Here is a 23836-nt window from a genome sequence, read left to right as displayed (position 1 = left end):
AGGAGAGAGTTTGCAGAGTTTCTTAGACAGTTTTTGGGAATGGACAAAGAGGTGGCAACCGAAATACAATGTTGTAAAGTGTCTGGTCATGTACTTTGGTGGAATAAATAAATGGGCAGACTATCATTTAGATGGGGAGAGAATTCAAAATACAGAGATACAAAGGGACTTGGGAGTCCTTGTGTAGGATACCCTAAAGATTAACCTCCAGTCTGAATTGTTGGTGCAGAAGGCGAATGCAATGTTGGCATTCAATTGTAGGGGTATAGAATGTCAGAGCAGAGATGTGATGTTGAGGTCGTATAAGCCACTCGTGAGATCGCAGGTCTAGTATTATATGCAGTGTTGGGAGAACGCCTGGAAGCTCGGCTGTTCTCCCTGGAGCTCAGGAGAATGACGGTTGGGGGGGGGATTTCATTGAAACATTCCAAATGTTACTAGGCCTGAACAGATTATATATGGCAAAGTCCATGATAGGGGAATCTAAAACAAGAGGGCACGACTTCAGGATTGAAGGACATCCATTTAGAACGGAGATGCAGAGAAATTACTTTAGTTAAAGGGTGGTAAATCCGTGGAATTTGTTGCCAGGAACGGCTGTGGACGCCAAGTCACTGGGTGCACTTAAGGCAGAGATAGATAAGTTCTTGATTAGCCAGGGCATCAAAGGGTATGGGGAGAAGACAGGGGAGTGGGGATGATGGGAAGAATTGGATCAGCTATGATTAAACGGCGGAATAGACTACATGGCCGAAAGGGCAACTTCTGCTCCTATATTTAATGGTCTTCTAATATATTTCATTTTACTGTGTAAACTCCTTCTCTGACTCCACCAAACCTGCATTCTCTCTCGACCCTGCCGCCGTTAAATACAACAATAAAGTGGACATATTACAGGATCCCCGAAATTGCTGCATTGGCTTCTGCTCAGTATTTTCTCAGCTTGATGTTCCCTGTCTCTCTTCCAGCGACCTTGGTGGTGAACTTGATCCTCTTCCGGGAAAATCGCGGTCTCTCCAAAGATGTCACTCGCTCTAAGTGGCAATGGCAGCGGCCGATCTCTTAGTCGTTGTCTCGGATCCGCTGCTGACGATGACTGCTGTGATTTATTTTCCCCGATCATTCCTGTCCATCACTCCTGTGTGCAGACTCGGTGAATGGTTGGTTTTTGCGAGTACTGCGACATCAGTGATTGACGCTTTCACTTTCATTCGATTTATGATTATTTGCTGCGAGAAGCTGAAAACAATATATTGCACCGAGAGAAAGGCAGCTATGGTTATTGACGGTGTTCCCTGGTTTTGCGTTCATGCATGGAGTTATAAAAACTCTCCCGCATGGACGACTTGGCGATATTTCACCCAATGTTAAAATTTGTGTCCCATTCTTTCTGATTTTGCTGATGAACGTTCTGGCTGTCAGGCGGATTCTATCGGTCGAACGAGTCCGCAGGGGGCTCCGGGGACAAAAGAGCGGAGAGAATAACAAGGACCGGGAGATGGAGAACCGTCGCAAATCCATCGTTTTGCTCTTCAGCATAACCGGTAGTTTCATACGGTTGTGGGGAACCCTACTGGTATCTTATACCTATGGATGGATTTCAATGAGTTTTGTTTATTATGTCACGGATCCCCGTTACTTCACAGAACACATATCGACAATGCTGCAGATTCCAGTTCCTGCACCACCACATGCACTCACGCCCTGACTCAGAGCAAGTTCCAAGCGGAAATAAAAAAATGAAATGCCCATTGAATAGGATTTTAAATCTCATTAATCTTTGAAAATAAATGCCGTGGTGTATTACAATTCAGCTGTCTTCATTCTCCTTATACTATAGCCCCTCTTCTGGGTAAATGGAAATAATGTGATAAACAGAGTTACAAAGCAAACATGAGGAAATCTGCAGATGCTTGAAATATAAAAACAAAACACGCACAAAAAATCAGATGCTGATGAAGAATCTCGGTCCGAAACGTCGATCGTTTATTCCTTTCCCCACGTAAAATTCTGGATGAGCTCAGCAGGCCAGACAACATCTGTGGAAAACAGTAAACGCTCCACATTTTTCAGGCGGAGACCGTTCATTAGAGTCTTGACAACTGTTTACGGAGACGCATCAGAGGAGATTCACAAGGAGGATTCCGGTAGCGAAAGGGCTGTTATCCGAGGAACGTTTGATAGATCTGGGTCTGTATTGTTTGGAATTTAGAAGGACGAGAGGTGGGGGATATCTTTGAAACGTTTCGAATGTTGAAAAGCCTAGCGAGAGCAGATGTGGAATCGTTGTTGCCCATTATGGGGGAATCTAGGACAAGAGGTCACAACCTCAGCAGGGAAGGGTGTTCCGAGTTGTGGAGTAATTTCTTCATTCCGATGGCGGTGAATTTGCGGTGTTAGTTAGGACAGGGCTTTCGGCGTACTTAAGGTAGAGATTCGGACTTGCTGCTCGTACCTATCAGGAAGGTGAATTACTACCTACTAGTGTAATAGAGTGTGAAGGGAGGCTTGATTAGGATCAGATGTTGCACCCCAAATCTATTTTAATAAAAATGCTCACCAGAACCCTGCAGAACGTAACCGCCCGTGTTTCAAATGGCAGAATATCCTGCAAAGTAGGCACAGCAGATATACACATTAATTGCCTAAACAGCCTCCCATTTTCCGAAGAACATCTGTGGCTCATCATGATCCACCGTTACCGCGACCTTACCAAGACCACACGACTTATTCTCATACTTACCAACAAGTACCAAACTGGAATGCAAACCCGTATGTCCGAACCGCTGAATCAGCAAACATGCAACTCCTCTCTCATTCGTACCAAGAAGATACCCCCCCCCCCATTAAGTGCTAGAAGCAAATTGTAATACAACCTCCCTGCCACAGTCATATCCCATAACTTCTGCTATTCCGAGTCCCAGCAAACCGGTTGTTGGATTTCATTCATACTTTTCCATATTAAGTAGAGTATCTCCCTCAGACAATAAATGCACATTTTGCTGCAATATCTGCTCTGTCATTCCCTGATACAACTACCTGTCCTGTTAGCAAAACAAAACTGAACTACTATTCTCGCACTTGCCAGGATATGTAAGTTGTAATGCACTTCCCTCAACAGATGTGTCTCCTTAAACACATCGATTCGAAACAATGCGGTACCGAGGCAGAGTCTGGACAGATCACAACTATTTTTGGCATAACTTGTTGAAGCCATTGAGGGCTAACGATAATGGTCATAGATTCTGCCGTATACAGAGAAAACCCATCTGTCAGATATTTGTTTTCCCTCCGCAGCCTCGGAATCATAATGCCTGAGTCCAGCCGGTTTCTAACAGGGTCTTTGGAATCTCGTTGTAGACAAGCAAAAATAAATAAATACTGCTGCCATAAATGGCCAGACAATCTCTCCCAATCCACAAGACCCTGTCTATACTCCAGTACTCTCAGACTTATTCACACATCTGTAAATTTCCTTGGGAGAATCGCCAGGCCAGGCCACAGTTGGGCTCATTCACAAACCCTAAGAACATACACCCACGCATATATTCTAATTATCCCCTGAAAATATTTACCGGAGCTTCTCTGACTGCTACCATCAAGTAGGAGATAAAGAAGCCAGAAGGCGGGCACTCAGTCATTCAGGAACAGCTTCTTGGCCATCCGATTCCCAAATGGACATTGAAGCACATACTGGTGATAATAAACCTGATTCCGATTCTGACTCTATTTCTGATTACGCCTCTTCATCCAGGCCCACTGTAAACAAACAAACAAAGAAGACTATACCAACTTGTAAAGCCTAGAAGCAATACCATGCTTGCTGGTTTTAAATAAAAGTCCCTCTCTCCATAGCATATCATGAAATTTTCAACGTCCAAAAACACTGCAACTACTGATTCATACACTGTAAAAAGCTTGCTAAGCATAATTTATTATTGGTACAAAGGCATCATAGATCTCCCTCTACAAAACCCTTAATATTTTTCCTATTGAGGGATTGTAGCATGGGTAAACCAGATTAATTCCCGGGATGGCGGGACTGTCATATGTTGAAAAATTGGAGCAACTGGGCTTGTATACATTGGTATTTAGAAGGATGAGAGTGATCTGATCGAACATATAAAATTATTAAGGGATTGGATACGCTAGAGGCAGGAAACATGTTCCCGATGCTGACAGAGTCCAGAACCAGAGGCCTCAGATTAAGTTAAGGGGTAGGTCATTGAGAAAGGAGTTGAGGAAAAACTTCTTCACCCAGAGAGTTGTGGATTCGTTCAGTACTCTGCCTCAGAAGACAGTGGAGGACAATTCTCTGGAAGCTTTCAAGAAAGAGTTATATAGAGCTCTTAAAGATAGCGGAGTCAAGAGATATGTGGATAAGGCAGAAACGGGGTAGTGATTGTGGATGATCAGCTATGACCACAGTGAATGGCGCTGCTCGCACGAAGGACAGAATGGCCTACTCCTGAGCCTACTGTCTACTGTCTATTAGTAGTGACGTAGTAAATCTATCTTCAAATCAAATATCAGCGCAATTACTATCGTTTTCTCCATTATTTTACATAGTGAGGAACTGACCACCATCGGCCCATTATCAACATTGCAGCGTCGAGTACTTCAAAGTTTATCAATGGACAGAACCGCAGTCCTATACAGTGTCCTGGGAACATTGCGTCCTTACAGACATTCTTAGAAAACTTAAGCATAGTTTAAGTGCTGTCCAGGGTAGTAGCTGGAATATATGACCTCTGGATTATATGAATCCGGAGTACCTTATCCTGGGCTGTAGTATTTTTAGCTACGGACAACAAGGTTCAATTAACCGTCATCTGTGGCACTGTCAAACAGCTTTTGCTTCTCAAAAATGTTTCAATTTTACATCAAAATATGTTCTCATCTCTTACTATACTCATCTCCTAAATCGTCTACACTATGTGTCTTTGCAAAAGTGTTTCGCCAACTCTTTGACTTTTCTTTGTCCTTTGCTGTCAACTTTCCATTCTGCACTATTCCTGGAATCTGGTTATAACACCCAACACCATTCATCAACTTTAGCATTCTCCACACCAGATTCAGACCTGTTTCTCTCCCAAATGAAAACGAATAAAATCTGCTCCAAGTCGCCCTTTTAGCATTCCTAACAACTCTCCTTGCTATCGCTCTCTTCTTCTGAAAAAATTGCAAAGCTTATCAGTTAACCTATGTTCAAAACAGGAAATGTCCGTCGCCGTTTTCCGATAGCTCGTGTTCATTCCTGTTTCCACTAAGGAACATTTTTCCTACTAACTCTCAAAAGGAATGGCTTGACAGTCTGCCCGCACAAACCAGAAATTATACTCTGATATACTGCTTCTACTCTTCCGCCCCTGAGAAAAATGCTCAAAAGATTTTTCACACGCAGTGGAATATTTTCCCTACATTGCCGTTTTAAAACACTGTTTAGCCCAGAGCTCAAACTCCGACAGGAACCTTGACCCTTACAATACACGGGACTGGGAATCGTTCACTTCACATACAATATGTCATTACATCCCAACTCTTATCTTTCCCTCAATCAAGTGAGGGAAAGATAAGACTTGATTCCAGACAACAACTTCACCTTTGGCAATATTCACACTCCTTTCACTTCCATTATTTAAAGAAAAATCTCAATCATATTCTTCCTGAAAGTCTGCTGTACTCGCACCCTACGCAGAGCCAGTATTTGAAAACAACAAGCTGAAATATCCTGCAATACGTCCAGTCGCACGGTGGGAACAGGATGAGAAAAACTCAGCACCCCCACATTCAACAAACGATCATTTGGGTGACAGCGACCCCTCCTGGACACTTCAATCATGGAACCGTATGGCAGATTCCAATGTTTGTTTTCCCTCCTTATTTAGTGGGTAGTAATCTGATTGTCTTGCGGGAGACCGGGATTGAATTCACCGATGGGGAGACCGTTTTCTTACTTCCGATGCTAACTGGAAATTCAAGACGCGCCGAGCTGGTTGCAGAAATGAACTAAACCCTTCAGACTCTGTCGATATCGACCCACCCTTACATTTTCATTTGCCTTTCATACAGACATTTCTATTCAAGATTTATTTTCCCATTTTCCTATTTCTAGCTCTTCGGCTCTCACTGAGTCTGATCTCACTGGCTGCTGTATAACTCCGGTCTGTTCATGGATGGTGATATCAGCTGGCCGGAATGGGGCCTGCAGTAGACTGAGTGTTGATCCGACAGAAAGCAGATCGGGGATTTGGCGAATCACATGGAAGCATGGGAGACGCTTCGTTACTCGTATCTCCTATTACGTCATGGAACGATGGTGATAGAGTGGTGAGCATATGCCGTCATCCGTATGCTATTCTGTTTCGGTTTTTGGTTCCTTAGATGTCCATCATCCATCTCACATGATGAGTTGATCTCGTGCTAAGGACGAGATCAACTCATCATGTAACTCAAGATTTTGTTCTTCTCTCGCCTTCATTTCTAATTAACGGTCGGAGACCAGAGAGATTCCGTTTCTCTCCGCACAGAAGTTTCCTCACTTGCTGAGAGTTACCAGGATTCTCTGTTCAATAGCAGAGCACAATTTCATGCAGCGAAAAACAATATTTCCTGAACAATCGATGAACACAACAGGGACCGTCATTTTACCTGCCGATTATCGGCAAATCATTAAATAATCGAATTAATGGAAATTTAAAATGGAAATAGGAGATATTATTCCGAAGTGAAATATCTGTTTCAAACACGTGTGACGTGACAACGACTTGCGTTAAATTATTCAGCTGAAGAATGGCAGAGGATAGTTTTGGTCTATCGACCTCTGGATTACGGCCCTAGACCTCTGCCGATGCACCACTCGGCCGATAGGTAAAGATCACTGTTCCTCATCCTTCTTGTTCATTTGTTTTGTTGCTTTCGGTAGATTATCTAAACTTTTTGCAGGATTTATTTCTTTTCTTGTATTCCTGACGTCTTCTCCAAATCTTTCCTCTTCCTCTCCGTCCTCCATTTCTTCATCCTTACTTCCAGGTTTTGCGATTGTTAAATATAACACTTCTCCGACACAATATTTTTACAACTTGCTCAACAAACCATTATTATGTCTAACAGTAAGCACTGTTGGTAATGTACGGAAGGGCATTCCATTTTCCTGTTAATATAGGCAAACATTCTCTGGAGGAGAAGATTCATGCCTGCCTTTAGAGTTCAGTTTGTTTTGGTAGCAATACAGTGATCAACCTAGATGAGAAATAATTTCGGAACCGTTTAGAATGGTTGAACGTAATGTGCTTATTTCATGAAAGTACCTGAAACCTATGGACAAATGGATTACTGAAAACAAATTCAGCATTGAATGTCACATCCACGGATTTGACAGCGCCAGCAGTTTTGGCAATTCTGCTCATGAATGTGCACGTGTCAGCTGAGTATTATTACACGGTGATAGTCTTGAACTTCATTCTTTCCGTCGTGGTATTTGTCGAGATTTGGACACAGGAACGTTCGCTGCCTGCTTGCATTCCGCCTTGCCTGAAGAACTGGACTGTCGTCAATTGATTCTGAAATCTAGCGGTCTTGGTTTTGTTCTTATCAGCCGCAGTGAAGCTTCGTTCTCCATTTGAGTGTTTTAGTTAGCGGCCCATTTCGCCTACCGTTTGTTGTTTTATATCCCCTTTAACACTGTTCGCATTAAAGTCTGTGAACTATCGATCTGCTTCAGTGTTTCTTACTCTGCACTTGGGTCATCTCCGAACCTAGTGACATAGAATTACACTGTTTAACCCGATGCACATGGATTTCTCAATATATAATTCCAGTCCATCTTGGGACCCACAATTGACATTTTCTGCCATTTATGGTGGGTGTGGATGGGTCGCCATCTGTAACAAAAGCCGTCTATTTCAGGAATGTATAGATAAACTATTTACAAATTGAATACTGAAAACAATTGCTATTTCCCGTAAGGGGACCATTTTCATTCATTGTTCATTGCACTTCTATTTCATTTTTTTTAAATTATTTTTGTCGCAGGTTTTACAAGAAATGGAGTCTACACAAATTTTACTGTCTGAAACCAAGTAAGGGCTGAAATATATCCATAAATTCTGACGTTGGCTGCGATACGTTCTTTATGTTATTTATAACATGACCTATTTTAGAAAAATGCAATGAACATCGCCGAAGTAATGCGGCATGAAATGACAATGCCTTCTACTCACGATGCCCTTGTACGTGGAAACTCACATTACTTACGCATCTAAGCCCATTACAGGTTCTGGAGCATGGGACACCGGGAGTTCTTCCATCAGTCTATAAGGACATAATACATCGGAACAGATTTAGGCCAATTGGCGCATCATATCTGCCCCGCTAATCTTTTGTGGCTGATTTATTATTCCTCTCAAAAATATTATCAACGCTTTATCTATGTAACCTTTGACGTCTTGATCAATGAAGAACTTAACAAGCTTCACATAAAATGTACTCAATGACTTGGCGTCCGCAGCGCTTGGAGCAACTGATTCAACAGATTCACTTTTTATTCATAAATTAGCTCAGCAAATTATTAGGAACATCATTGAATCAATTTTAAACAGTTTTGATCCAATTAATCCTGAGTAAAACTATGGCACAGAAGAGCTGTTGATAGATTCAACAAATGGAGATCTCTAGTCCTTTAGGAACATGGGAGATTAAAGATATTTAGCTTGTCTACCTCTGCAATTACGAGTTCTGTATTTTATTTCATATTTTAATTGCCTCTGGCCTTCATTACCCTTCATTTCCTTCGGCCTCGCCATGTTGTCTCTTCCCAATTTCAAAGACATGGTGTTTTGAGTTTGCCATCCTGCTCTTTGTTCTACCGCTACCGGGGAACGGTCTCTGTGATCCAAACATTAGCTCCCTTTTACTACTCACTGTGAATCTGTAAATATATACATATTTTTTTGACACCACTTGAGTTACAGAAAATTTTACGCCATTGAATACACCAGGCCTTCTTTTTTAATACAACGGCCGACAAATTAGTAAGAACCTTTGACCGAGTTACCAATTAGGATTTCCCTTAAGCACTGTCTCGTACACTTGCACAAACAAACGTCCATAGTTCTTAGGGACTGGGCGTATAAGCATTTGGATACCCATGGGGTAAGTGGGGGAACAAGCATGGCTTATTTAGGAGCACATCATATCAGAATAACTTGTCTGAGTTTCTAACACGGTGAGAAGTGAGATTAATGAGTGTAGGCCAGTGGATGTTGACCATTGCATTTCAATAAGGCGATTTAAAAATTTCCTGAATGGGAGGCTAATCCAGGAAATGAAAGATGCATGGGCTCCGCCGCGAATTGGCTGACTGGAAGCCGAATTGGCTTGCGCTTTGAAGGCAGTCGGTTGAAGGGACTTAAACAAACTGCAGGTCTATAATTAGTAGTGTTCCGCAGGGTTCAGCGCTGTGTTGTACATAAATGACCTGGATGAACATGTAGATGGTTGTGTTATTAAATCTGCCGACTGTAATAAGACCTGTGGAGCTGTGGGTAGTGTAGAAGACTGGCAAAGAATACAACAGGATGTAGATCCTTCTCAGTGTTGCGATTCGTGTTCATGTCTCATTGAAGTCTCACAGGACGATAAGGTTGTGAAGGATGCTAAATCTTTTGCTTGGTATGCGATTAATAATCATCATTGTCCCTCCCAGTTCCCGCGTCCATTCAGCCGTATAAATCTTCAGATGTTTGCCTTTTACTTTTGGTAAATTCACTGTGCCAGTGCAGTACTCATAACTATTCCTCCGCAAAACACGACTACACTCCCCACCCTTTGTTCTGTAAGCCGTTCCTCCCCACAGAACGGTCCAAATGCCTCTTTAATCAAAGTTAAAAATAAAATTTATTTTCAGAGTACATACATTTCATGCCATAAAACATAGGAGCAGAATTGGTCCACTTAACCCATCGAGTCTGCTCCGACATTCCAACATGGCCTTTCCCGTATCCCAATTAACACCATGCAGTTGCCTTGTTGCCATATCCTTTTGATGTCCTGACTGATCTGGAAACTATCAACTTCACACACAAATTTGACATACTTTATTTCTCCTGCGGGTATGCTCATAAAACCCATAGAATTTTAACCGTAAACTGTGTGAGTAAAAGAAGAAGTTAATCGAAGACAATAATGTTTCAATATAACTAAAAAACAACAGCAATAAGTAACGAGAACATAAAATAACAAGATAAATTCTTTAAAGTGTGATCATTGGGTGTGGGGACAGTTCAATATATGTGTGTAATTAGACTGTTTAGTTAGAAGAGCAGTAACCTTACTCCTGGTGAACCGACTCCATAATCAGTTGGAACTTCCGTCCTCTGGTAGCAGCTAGCAAAGAGCTTTGATGATAGATGCTGCACTCCTGCTACAGGGTTTCATGTAGATGTTCTCGGTGCTTGACAGGGCTTACCCGTGATGCACTGGACGTAAACGACTGCCTGCTTAGGACGTTCCCTTCAAACGAATTGGGGAGGCGTTCGCATACACACACGTAATAAAGTTAGTCAATATTTTTTCAACAACACATCTATGGAAGATTATTGTCACTCCATTAATGATGTAACTGTAAAATTCCAAGTTGCACAATGTCTTTTCCAACACACGACTGTAATAGAGAACAAAATATTTTTCCTCATAAAAACACCATCAGATAAAGAATATGATGCAATATAGAGTGATGATGCTTTTTAATTAGATATGTTTAAGTTGAGATGGATCAATAATCGAAAGATCGTTAGTTTAGCAGCTCGGAAATGGTATAGTAGAGAAGCTGAGATCAGCATCGGTTAGTCAAAATACTATTGAATTGGAGCGGGAAGCGGGTCAATGCTAGCGGTATAATCGCTAATTTAGTTAATTTAGCCTCTAAATAGAGCCATTTCAGTGCATTATCAGCAGATAATGGAAGCTTTGGAAGCTGGAACAAGAGGGCAGTGTATTGTCTGAACGGTGTCGAGTTAGGTAAGGGAGAAATGCAAACAGACCTAGGAGTCCTAGTTCACCAGTCAATGAAGGTGAATGAGCAAGTGCAACAGGCAGTGAAGAGGGCAAATGGAATGTTGGCCTTTGTTACAAGGGGAATTGAATACTAGAGCAAGGATGTTCTTCTTGCATTTGTACAGGGCCCTGGTGAGACCACACCTGGAATATTGTGTACAGTTTTGGTCTCCAGGTTTAAGGAAGGACATTCTGGCAATTGAGGAAGTGCAGCGTAGATTCACTAGGTTGATTCCTGCGCAGAGAGATTGGAGAGATTGGGCTTGTACACGCTGGAATTGAGGAGATTGAGAGGGGATCTGATTGAAACGTTTAAGATAATTAAAGAATTTGATAGGATTGAGGCAGGAAATATGTTCCAGATGTTGGGAGAGTCCAGTACCAGAGGGCATGGATTGAGAATAAGAGGTCAGTTATTTAAAACGGAGTTGAGGAAGAGCTTCTTCTCCCAGAGAGTTGTGGAGGTGTGGAATGCACTGCCTCGGAAGACGGTGGAGGCCAATTCTCTGGATGCTTTCAAGAAGGAGCTGGATAGATATCTGATGGATAGGGGAATCAAGGGATATGGGGACAAGGCAGGGACTGGGTATTGATAGTGAATGATCAGCCATGATCTCAGAATGGCGGTGCAGACTCGAGGGGCCGAATGGTTACTTCTGCACCTATTGTCTATTGTCTATAAAATAAGCTTGAGTTTAATAGGTCTGCGGCAGACCCAACCCCTGAGATGATGGATGTTTCTACGAGGGAATTGCTCATAAGTTAAAAGTTAAGGTGACCGCTTAATGAAGAAGGCTCAGGGACAGATGTTAACAGCACAACATTATGTATCCAAGGGTACATTTGAAGAGGAGGTGTTGGAAATGTTTGCCGAAGGTAAAGCATTTACGGAGGCTGAGATTCGGCTTCAGCTAACAAAACTGAAGTATAAGTATGAGTTGGAATTAAAACGGCTCGAGGCTAAGGAGGCAGAAAAACAGAGACAGTTTGAAAGAGAGAAGTTTATAATCGCTGTTATACCTTGGAAGGGGTAAATGAGGGTTTGGACAGCTTAAAAGAGCTGGTCTTCATTGAATACTTTAAGAAGAGTTTTGCTTTTTATGTCAGGGCATACCTAGATGAAAAGGATGCCGCTACCTTGCGGGAGCTGCTAGTTTAGCAGATGAGTTTGTTTAAACCCACAATGTTGAGATTACTCTGAATGAGAAATTCCCAGAGAGTAGCTGGGAAGATCAAAGGAAACAGAAATTTGAAACTTGGACTGATATTGAAAGCCTTGAAGAGGCAGCTGTCCCTATTGCCTGTGTTCAGATTGTTGAAGCACCTGTGAATTCCCTAGGTGTTGAACCTTGTGTAGAAACTCAGTGAAGGTCTGAGGTGTCCGACTCGGTTGAAAAGGAAAGCAGTCCTTTTTGTGTGAGATGGACTTGGTTCAGTGAATAAAGGGTTAACCTTGGTTCCAGAGGAAATTAATGATTCTCAGTCACTTGTGTTAGTCGGAGTTCTAAAGGTTGGCAATGAGATGAAAGATGGTGAGTTAAACGTTATCGAAAATATTGAGAACTGTGCTGTTTCTAGATTTTTGAATAAAGAACATGTGTCGGCTGGCCTGCACAAGCTTGGCCTGACATTTGATGCTGCTTTCAGGCCTGTTGAAGTATGTACCAGTTTGTTGAATTTTGTTTTTTTCATTTGGATGTAAACTCCTTTAAGGTTGTGGAGATACTTTTCACGATTGTGGTGTGGATTGTGATGTGATATGGATGTGGATTGTATTGGTTTTTGGAGGCCACCTGTATGGGTTACTATGGAGACGGATCGAGCTAGGTCGTAGGAATAGTCAAACGGATTGATTGGGAGGTTTCATAATGTAAATATGATTTCGTAAGTCTAGTGATTGTGCTGAGTTTGGCAAACATAGGGGATAGGTTAGCACCTATCCAGGGTAAATTCTATTCTGCTGAACAAGCCAGATAACAAGCCAGCATATGGCTGACGACCCACGCATAGATACTGATGTTTACCCCGCCTACGCAGTAACCGGAAGCAGGTCGAAAGAGTTTGTTGATACAGATAGTTCGGGGCACGGGGATTCTGAGACCCTTGATAGCAAAGAGAGGGGTTCGGATCATGAAGATTTGTCAAAGACTTTTCTACCTTCCCGGTTACATCAGGATTTGGACAGTAAGAAGGATGAGAAAGGTTTGTCCGAGTCCAGGGATAAATTCATAGCGGAACAACGCAGAGACTCTGAAATTGCTGCCTTAAGGGAACCAGTTCTACAGAAGGGGATGTTCAGAGAGAGTCAGTAGGTTAATTTTACAGGGCCTAAATGTTAAAATGGCTCATCATATTCCTTTAGGTGGATACTTTGGAGTGAGAAAGACAGTGAATAGGATTATGAATGAATTGTACTGTCCTAATTTAAGAAAGGATGTTATGAACTTTTGTAAGAGGGTGGTCAAAGCCCTTATAAAATTTTCGCAAGACTTGCCGTAGCTGTCAAGTTGTATGGATACCAAAACAAGTTATTCAATAGCACCAGTTAAACCGATACCTGCTTTTGTTGAACCATTTTCTAGGGTCACAGTGATTGTGTTGGCCCACTTGCAAAGACCCCAGCTGGCTATGAGTATCTGTGGTTTGTTGGTCAAACTAACTCATGAGTTATTTGTTCAATATTGACCAACATTCATGAGAATATTGGTTTGACCAATGTCACGTTGATACTTACCATGATTAGACTATAACACCAAGAAATCTGCAGATGCTGGAAATTCAAGCAACACACACAAAATGCTGGTGGAATGCAGCAGGCCAGGCATCATCTAGAGGGAGAAGAACTGACGACGCTTTGGGCCGAGACGCTTCGACAGGACTAATTGATAGTAAGAGATTTCAAAGTAGGAGGGGGAGGGGGGAAATCCGAAATGATAGTAGAAGATAGGAGGGGGTGAAGTGAAGCTATGAGCTGGAAAGGTGATTGGCAAAAGGGATAGAGAACCGGAGAACGGAAATGATCATGGGACGGGAGGCATAGGGAGAAAAAAAAAGGGGGGAACAGAAGGGGGAGATGGAGAATCGGCAAAGTGTGATGGGTAGAGAGAGAAAAAAGGAGGGGGTGAATAAATAAATCAGGGATGGGGTAAGAAGGGGAGGAGGGGCCTGAACGGAAATTAGAGAAATCAACGTTCATGCGTTCAGTTTGGAGGCTCTCTCTCTCTTACTTCTTTGCGCGCTCTCTCTCTCTCTCTCTCTCTCTCTCTCTCTCTCTCTCTCTCTCTCTCTCTCTCTCTCTCTCTCTCTCTCTCTCTCTCTCTCGTTCTCTCTCTCAAACACACATGCCATCAGGTTGGGAGCTATCCAGCCGGTGTATAAGGTGTTGAGCCTCCAACCTGAGTGTGGCTTCATCTGACTTTGTGTGAGCTGTTTTCTATTTCGTGCATCTGCATTTTTTTTTTTTTGCTTTGGAACAGTGAACATCATATTGTTTCCATTTACCAACAACTGGGGCGGGGAGGTGACAGAAGAGAGAGCAGGAAATCAGTTGAATAGTGACACTTTACACCATTTATTTCTGACGTTTCATGAGTTTCAAAATCAGATTCAATGGGTATATCAAGGCATTCTGTAGTTCCTGTCTGAATTTGTTTTGAGTCAGCGCGTAAATGCACGTGTTGGTGCAGGAACTGAGAATCTGCAGCATTGCCGCTGTGCTCTCTGTGATGTAATGGGGATCGGTAACAGAATATTGTATATAACTCATTGACACCCGTTGATAGATGGAATATACAAGTCGCGTTACCCACAGCAATATGAAACTAACGGTAATGCTGAAGAGCAAAACGATGGATTTGCGTCGGTTCTCCATCTCCCGGTCTTTGTCATTCTCGCCACTCTTTTGTCCCCGGAGCCCCCTGCGGGCTCGACTGGCCGCTAGAATCCGCCTGACAGTCAGAACATTGAACAACAAAATCAGAAAGAATGGAAAACAAGGGACTAAAATGCGATGAAAAATGTCAAATGCTGCCCATGCGGGAGAGTTTATGTAGCTAGTTGTAAAAACACAACCCCAGGGAACACCATCAATTATTACAAAAGGGTCGTATGTAAAGCCCCAGGGGACAGTCTCCAAACAGACCAACACACTCACTGTCCCGATAATCACGGCCGCCGTTCTCTCGGTGCAATATTTTGTTTTCAGCTTCTCACAGCAAATAGCCACAAATCGATCGCCGGTGAAAGCGACAGTCAGCCAGACGGAGACCGCAGTGCTCCCAAAAATCAGACAATCACGGAGGATACAGACAGGAGTGATTTCTAGGTAAGATCGAGGAAAATAAATCCAAACTGTCCACCTCAGAAGCGGATCTACGATAACGACCAGGAGATCGGCCGCTGCCATTCCAACAAGGTAGCTGGTGACACATTTGGACAGACCGCACTTTCCCCGGGACAGGATCACAATCGCCACCAAGTTCGCTGGAAGAGAGACAGGGAACATCAAGTAAAGAAAATACTGTGCAGAATCCAATGCAGCATTTTGCGGTAATATTTCCACTTTAGTGTTGCATTTACCGCTAGAAGTGCCAAGAGAGGGCGCAGAGTTGGCGGAGACAGAGAAGAAGTTTACACAGTAAAATGAAATCAATATAATTCGAAACGGATTCCTTCCTAATGACCGAAATGTGAAATAACATCGAAAGCTAAAACTGGGTAACTGCCGACTTAGTGTGAATACTGGATGGAACATTTTTCTGCCAGTGCCTTCCGCGTCCTGTATGGATGAATGGAACAGATCCGGACTCCCTTCTACGGCATTTCCTCTCAGTGACAGAACAGCCAAAGGACGGAACAAAAACAGGAAATGCTGGAAACACTGATACAGGTAAAACAGAACATGTGGAAATACATTTAAAGATTTTCTCTAAAAAAAATTACTCAGAAGGACCCATAACAGTAGTATAAACAGGTTTCTCTTTCTATACAAGCTTTTTGGTGTTTAGTGTTACCAGTATTTCCCGAGTTAGTTTCACATTCCAGCATTTGCCACCCCACTGACTTTAAAACAGAACATTGACTGATTCCAGCAGCTAGAGCGCAGTCTGACACGAAGGTGCTGACAGACGAAACACCTTCCACTTATTCCAGCAGAGCGAAACTGCGAAGAGGAATTCAACGTTAAGCAGCAAACTTGACGTCATAGACAGAAGATTGAAACACTGCCAGATGTAGATACAATAGTATAAAGTTCACAGTATGAATAACTATGAAACACCACGTCGGTTGTGTTAATTGACTCAGTTGTCCATTAACTACTTTATATTCAGTCATTCCGCAAACATTTATTTATATATATGTATATCTACCAGTCGGTGGTTTGATTGCTGCTTCTAACTCAGACAACCGCTGATATACAAAGCGGAAAATCAAAAAGGTAAAATTTCAGCGGGATGTATAAACACAATATTTGCAAATGCAGTGCAGCTGCTACAATACCAAAAGCACAGAGTCCAGTAACATCCCATTATTGAGCCCAGCCCGCTGGAAGAACTCTCCCTGGCCCCCTCAGCTCCACAGATGTTGGCAGATTCGCTGAACTGATGCAGCGGGTTATCTTTAGATTCCGATCACAGAATTCACAGTCCCGCTGTTGCCATTCCATTCCTGAAATGTGTAACACAGCGTCTAGACATTTTTTTTCCAGTGGAAACCAACAACAGAAACAATCACGAAATTAGAATTAATCTTCACAACACACCAACGACAGTTGACATTTGACGCAGCGGCGTACCGGGAATTCCAAAGACTGCAATAAAAGGATAGTAAACGCCTGCTATCCGCCAGATGACTGGATACTCCATTTCAGTGGAATCTGTGATTGCTGTTGCTCTTGAGTTCACAGCTCCGGCAGAAACTCTGAGCTTGTACATTCAATATGCCCCTGATTTATACAGACAATCAGTCTCCAGAGATAGTGACATTAACTTCCTTAGCTACAGTTGCTTGATCAGACTCTGTACTTCCATACCATTGACTCTGATAAAAATAATGGGCCGATTGAATAGCCAGGCATCGACATTCGTGGGCATTACCTCAGCAGTGACTCTTTGGATATTTTAATTACTTTAATTGCTTTATCGCAGAGCAACTGAATTGCAGATTTCATCTTTCTGTTCGCTAATTATTCATCTATAAAGGGAGACCAATGACGCTGAACGACTCGTACCTCCTGTCCTTGAAGTTTCTAATTTTGAACTGTCGTTGAGGATGATCGTGTTTTGTATCTGTGTGTGACATTGATGATGTAACAGACTTCTAAATATGTCCAAAGTTAAAACAAATTCAGAAGAAATATTTACATCTTTACAGGAATGGACAGACCTGTTAATGATAAAGATAGTACTCTGAGCTCTGAGATGAATAGATACAGGATGGTTAAAAGTAATTGAGGAAAGAGAAGCATTAACATATAACAAGAGATATAGATAGAGAGGGATAGATAGAGATGGGGAGAGAGTGAGTGTGTGAGTGAGAGAGAGAGAGAGAGAGAGAGAGAGAGAGAGAGAGAGAGAGAGCATGAGAATAGGATTCTGATGTGCCCTCTGCAAAACTTGCAGGACTGCACCGGTCCAGTGAAATCAAAAAATCAAATAACGGTCACGCAACATCCAGATGTCCTTAAAGATTTATTTTATTTGTCTCTCCTTCTTCAGTTGACACCGAGAAACTACAAGAAAATTCAAGTTATAAAAGCATTGAAACATGTATCTCTCGGTCTTTTAAATTCTCCCAAGTTGTAGTAGCTGCCGATGAAAAGGCCCAAACTGGTTAGCACATCAGAAGAGTGCTCAGATCAAATGAATCAGTAAAATCATATCACACTGTCCAAATACAGACACAACAACAATATTGTATGCATATATAAATAAACAATTACCGTCTGCGCCTCTTGGACCACATGCAAAATCTGGTTACATTAGGGCCATGTGTCTTTCTCTGCTTCTATCTTTGTTCTGACCCATAATACCACAGTCATGCCTTTATTAAACTGTTGACACATGACCTTTTAAACTCAGGTCCTTAAATAAAACCTTGGATAAAATATTTTAAGATGATATAATAATAATGAATTTGTGAAGAAAAACATGTGAAATAAAGATCTCAATGAAACATGTCTCTGAGACAGTTACACTCCCACCAAATTACTATGATTTATGATAACATTTATACAAAATTTTGAATAAATCTAGTATTTTCCAGAAACAAATAATTGTATTTGTAACAAACTCTGAGGTCAAACTGATACCTTATACACACCACACCGATAGGAATTTAGATATTAATTCCATTGAAACGCATTTTAGTTGTTTACTACAAGGACAATCAATCTATAGATAGGGCGTTCAAGATTGAATGGAGTAATCAGTCGCTGACCCTCTTTTCCTAGGCCTTTATTTCCTCTTTGTATTGTTGCTGTTCGCACCAGTCCATCTTCATCTTAACAAGCATCATGCACTCTTCCAAGTCTCCATTCACTAAGAAAAATCCCATCCAATTTTACAATGACAATAACTCCAATCTTCACATTTCGTCTTGAAGAGTGCCAGTGCTGTCTGAGGGTGATGTTTGCTGGATATTCCTTCTTCCACTTGCTCCAAAATTACTTTATCAGGTATTGCATTCTGCGCCATCTTTCCCTGTCGTACAGATCTTCTGTCATAAATCTCCCCGGTGGAGTCAGCGGGACAGAGGTTTTCATGATAAGTCCGTGGTTTTGGGTAGGTGGCTCTAAGACTTTGGAATCATTGATACTGTCAATGGTGAGTGGGCGGCTGTTTATAATTGACATGGCCTCATAGAAGAAGGTTCTCAAAGAAGCATCATCTTATATTCCAGTACGCTGTGAGAGGACCGAGCTTAGGACGCTCCTAACTGTCCTGATCTGCCTTTCCCAAACGCCTCCCATGCGACTGGCTTCAGGCACGTTCATGGTGAAGTCACATTGCTCTTCAGCCAGCTAAGCAATCAATTTGTCTTTGTCCACTTCCTGTAAGGCTTTTCTCAGTTCATTTTTCGCCCCAAGAACGTTTGTCCTTTGATCCGATCTGATTTGTCTTACAGCTCCACGGATATCTATAAAACACCATAAAACATTTATGAAGGCATCAGTTGTTACATCTTCCAACATTTCCATGTGAATTGCCCTCGAGGACAGACAGGTAAATTTGAGACCGTATCTCTTGCACTCTTTACTACCTTTCTTAGTGTGAAATGGTCCAAAACAATCCATCCCACAGTATGGGAATGGTGATGCCGGATCAACACGGTTAGCATGAAGAACCGCCATCTTTTGCGTTTCAGTTGGCCTGGGACCTTTCCTGCATGTGACACATTGTTTGATGTGGTTCGCCAGAACATTGCTGCCACCAACAACCCAGTAACCACTTGCTGTCAGTTCCTTAAGTATTTGTCAACTGACTTGGTGCTGAGTTTTTCAATGGCAGTAATCTAGGATCAGACGGGTGACCACACCATCTTTTGGTAGGATTACTGGATGCTTCAAGTAGATAGGTAAAGGAGCCTTCTTTAATCGCCCTCACACGCTGAGAATACCATCTTGCAACACTATCTCAAGTTGGAACAATGGATGGTTGTGCGGCAGTTTTTCATGACTCAGTATTCGTTTTTCTTCTTTGAAGGCATCCCTTTGTTCCACTTTTACAAGCACAAGTCTGGCTTTTCTTCTTTCTTCGACATTTATGAGTTTTGCTCTTTCGGCTCTTTTTGCTAGTCGCTGGGCAACCACATTCAATGCTGTATGCCATTTTGAGAGACATCTCAGTCTCTCCAAAAATGGTCCTTATCCACCACCTTTGCTTGTAGTACTTGTGTCGTTTTGACTTCAGGATAGCCCTTCAGAAGCTCTGGAGTTGACTTTGATGTGACAATCTCTCTTTCCCACAGAAGTATGCGCCCAGTAAGCAAATTTGAACCAATTAGCTCTGTCACCTTGATGCGTGATCTGCCGGATTTTGATCAGTGTCAATATCATACCACAGTGCTGGAGTAGTTGCTTCTCTGATTCTTTGGACTCGAGTTGCAACTAAAACATGAAACGTTCGGGCTTCATTAGTAATGTAACCCAGGACTACCTGGGAATCTGTCCAAAAATACTCTCGGTCAATTTTGCGCTCCATTTCCTCATTTAACATACTGCTGACCGCTGAGGAGATCACTACAACTGTTAAGTCCAGCCTTGGCATGGTTACAACTCTTGTGGGTGCAAAACTTGCTTTACCTATGACTAAGGAGCAATGCCTTTTGTCTTCACTCCGTAATCGGATATATGAGCAGTAACCGTACACATGGCTACTTGCATCGGAAACGTGATGCAGTACAATTCCCTGTAACTCCACTAGGTTTTCAGAAGCACAGCGCCTTGGAATCTGGAGTTTTTGCAGAGTCTTTAATCGTTCAGCCAGCTGTCCCATCGTGGCTTTAACTCTCCAGGCAGTGGTTCATCCATTCCAACGCCCTTTCGGCTCGTTTCCTACAGTGCTTTCTCTCCTACTGAGATAAAGACAGCTGGGAAGCCAGGTTAGCTACAGTCGAGAGGATTCCCCGCCGTGTTGCTGGCTTCTCATCTAAGGCGACTTTAAAAGAGAAGTTGTCACTGATCATATTACTGCCAACACTGTCTGGACTGGGAGCTCATCGTAATTGAGGTCAACATTTTGAACTCCACCGGCTCGTTCACTGTCCGGAATTGACTCCAAGACTTCTCTGTTGTTGGAGATGAACTTGTAGAAGTGTACTCTCACTTTTGCACACCCTTTCTGTGTTTCTCTCACCAACATGATGGCTGTGTCCGCAGATTCTTCATTGATCAGGCCATCATCGACATGGATATTTTTTTCTGATGAAGTTCGCTGCTGCTGGATACCCGTCTTCATTTTAGCTCGCATTATAATTAATTGCATAATTTGCGCAGCCAGGAGAGAATGTTGATCCAAAAGGATGGACCTTCCTGCGATATTTCTTTGGCTCTCAATTTGTATCGCCATTTTCCCAACAGGGGAACCGTAAGTAATCTCTGTGCTCTTGCCTTATATGGAACCTGTGGAACATTTTTCCTACATCACAGATGACGGCCATTGTGTGTTTGTGGAATCTGCAGAGCGCTCCTGTCAGCCCATTTGTGAGACCCTGTCCAGCTAGTCAGTGATAATTCAGAGCCGTGCCGTCATACTTAGCAGGGCAGTCGAACACAACCCTATTTTTTTCTGGCTTTCTTGGGCGATAGACTCCTTGGTGGTGAATATACCACATATTTCCTGCTTTGGGTTGATCTTCAGCTCTTTCCGCATCACCATCCTTGAAGATACTTTCCATAAAGTTAAAGTAGTCATCCTTGAATTTGGGATTTTAAACAAGTTTCCACTTCAGGTGCTTCAGCCGCAACGGCGCCAGTCGCTTATTTTCTAGCAGCTGAGGACATGTTTTAAAGGTGAAGGGTCCATCTGCATTCTGTTGCATTCTTTCATTCAGTCATTGCATGAACTGTATGCAATCTTGCAAAATGCTCTTTTCTCCAGGATTTCTATCTCTGAAGTCTGATTCAAGGGCTCTAATGACAGTGGCTGATGTCAATGGTGGAAGTTCCTTGACGGATACATGATCGCACAGACCTGTCACTTCTGTTGACTTTGCGTCCCGTGATGAGCTGCCGACAGTGCTCCAGACCAGATTAGTCTTGATGGCATACGGCTCATCGTCACTTCCTGTGATGACTTGTCGTGGTGCCAACAGTCACCCGCAGTCGTAGCCATCAGGAGTCCGACTTCGCAATACATTAGCTCTGGTATTTATCGTGTTATTCCATTCAGATGTCTCCACCTTTTGGCCGTTTCAGGGGTAGGAATGTGGGAATGTTCGAGTGGGATGTAATCTCTAGTATAGGCAGGTGGCAAATTGATAAAATTTTTCAAGGAAAACCCTCTAACTCTAAGCCCACTAACACCTCCACTCTGAACAATGGTATCTTTTCCCATCATAGTGGGAAGCTTTAACTTGATTGGCTCTAATCCTACCCCTATTTTCTCACATACCTCTTGGTTTACAAAAGTGTTGCTACTCTGTGTATCCAGTAGGGCAAACACTAAGGTCTCTGTTTTAGGGGTGGTGATTGAGGAAATCCGTTCAGGCACTATCATGGTTGTGCTCCCACCATCGCCTCTGTTCACGCAGCAAGAAAGGGAAGATGTGTTTTCTTCTGCTTGCATAACATGAGAAGATGTGTCTTCTGCAGATGAAGGACAGTCTCCATGAAGTTATGTTGGATGATGCATCTTACATATGCCACAAGTACCTTTTCTCTTACAGTTCTTTGAACTGCGTCCTCTCCTAAGACAGCCAAAGCACAGGTTATTGTCCAATATGAACTTTTTCTTGTCCTCCACAGTCTTATTTGCGAGCTGCTGGCTTTTGTGGATGGAGTAGTTTTCTCCACAGCACATGCCTGTGACTGGGTTTGAAGGTAATGACAAAGTGTTTATCTTCTTGGATCCGTTTGAACCTGTGAGCTGTTCTCTCAAAGGCGCTGTATGCTTCCATCACTGGACTTGATTCATCTGACTCTTTTGCATTTGTGATAAACACATTAGCCTTTGTGCACTTCCTGTCTCTTCTTTTCTTCAGTCGGCTTCAGGGCATCAAAGTATGTTACAGGATTGCCTGCGATTTCCTCTTATTGTGCCACAAAGTTAAGAAACTCCTTGAAATTAGAGAATTCCCCGTTTGTCGCAACTGCGTTGTGTCATGACGGTTCCAGCGAGAGGTCACCCAATCAGGGAGTTTTTGGAGCATCTTTTGATTTGCTTCACAGTCATTTATCACCTGAAACTCTTTGATATGTGGCATGGCATTGCTGCAGGCTGTCATAATATCACTGAATTGTGTCAGTTTTACTGACTTCCTTGAGCCACTCTATGGCCAGTTATGCAGTTTTTCTCTAACTGCGTGCCGGATTACAAAGGAGCGGCCATACTGAGCATTCAAAGCCTCGAATGCCTGGTGGTAGGCTTCTTCATCCTTTCTGTAGAAGCTTCCTTCCAATACAGATCATGCCACACCACTGAAGTATGCTTGCAGGTAGAACAACCTATCAGCTGTATCTGTGCATCGCCGTTCTATCAATGCCTTTAAACTTGTGCCCCACTCTAAGAACCTAAGTGGTTCCCCTGACAAGACTCAGGGCTCGGCTGCAGGAGGTCTGGTGAGAACCATTGTGTCATGTAGGGCTTGTACTAACGATGCTTCATTGTTAGTACTGTTTGCTTGTTGAATGTTATACTTTTCACATGTGTGTCCCTCTTTTATTTATCTATAAGGCATTAGAAGACAATTAGCCAGCTCACTCCTTGCTGTTCCACTTTCTTCAAAGTCCTCACCTGAGTCAGCTGCAGAGTAAGCCTTACGTTTTGCAGCTATTACTTGACCATCTCGCTGAATTTCTAGTCTTTTAAGCTCCTGCCTTTGTACAACGATAGCCTCCTCCATCTCCATTTCGGCCTGTTTTGCAGCAAACTGTGCAGCATACTCCGCTCTTTTTGCAGTAATGCTTTGATGTTCTGATAACCAGCTTGAATGGCGGCTACGAGCCGTGGATTTGGAGATTGTAGACACAAATATCGACTGGGCATACTTTCTATGACGCAACATACGAAGTCTTACATTTTCTGCCTTAGCATTAAATTCCTCTTTCCCCAGTTCTCTCATA

This window comes from Hypanus sabinus, chromosome 31 (assembly GCF_030144855.1).
Source record: "Hypanus sabinus isolate sHypSab1 chromosome 31, sHypSab1.hap1, whole genome shotgun sequence".
Classification (NCBI taxonomy): Eukaryota; Metazoa; Chordata; class Chondrichthyes; order Myliobatiformes; family Dasyatidae; genus Hypanus; species Hypanus sabinus.
The sequence above is the reverse complement of the archived record's forward strand: the minus strand, read 5'-3'. Positions refer to the sequence as shown.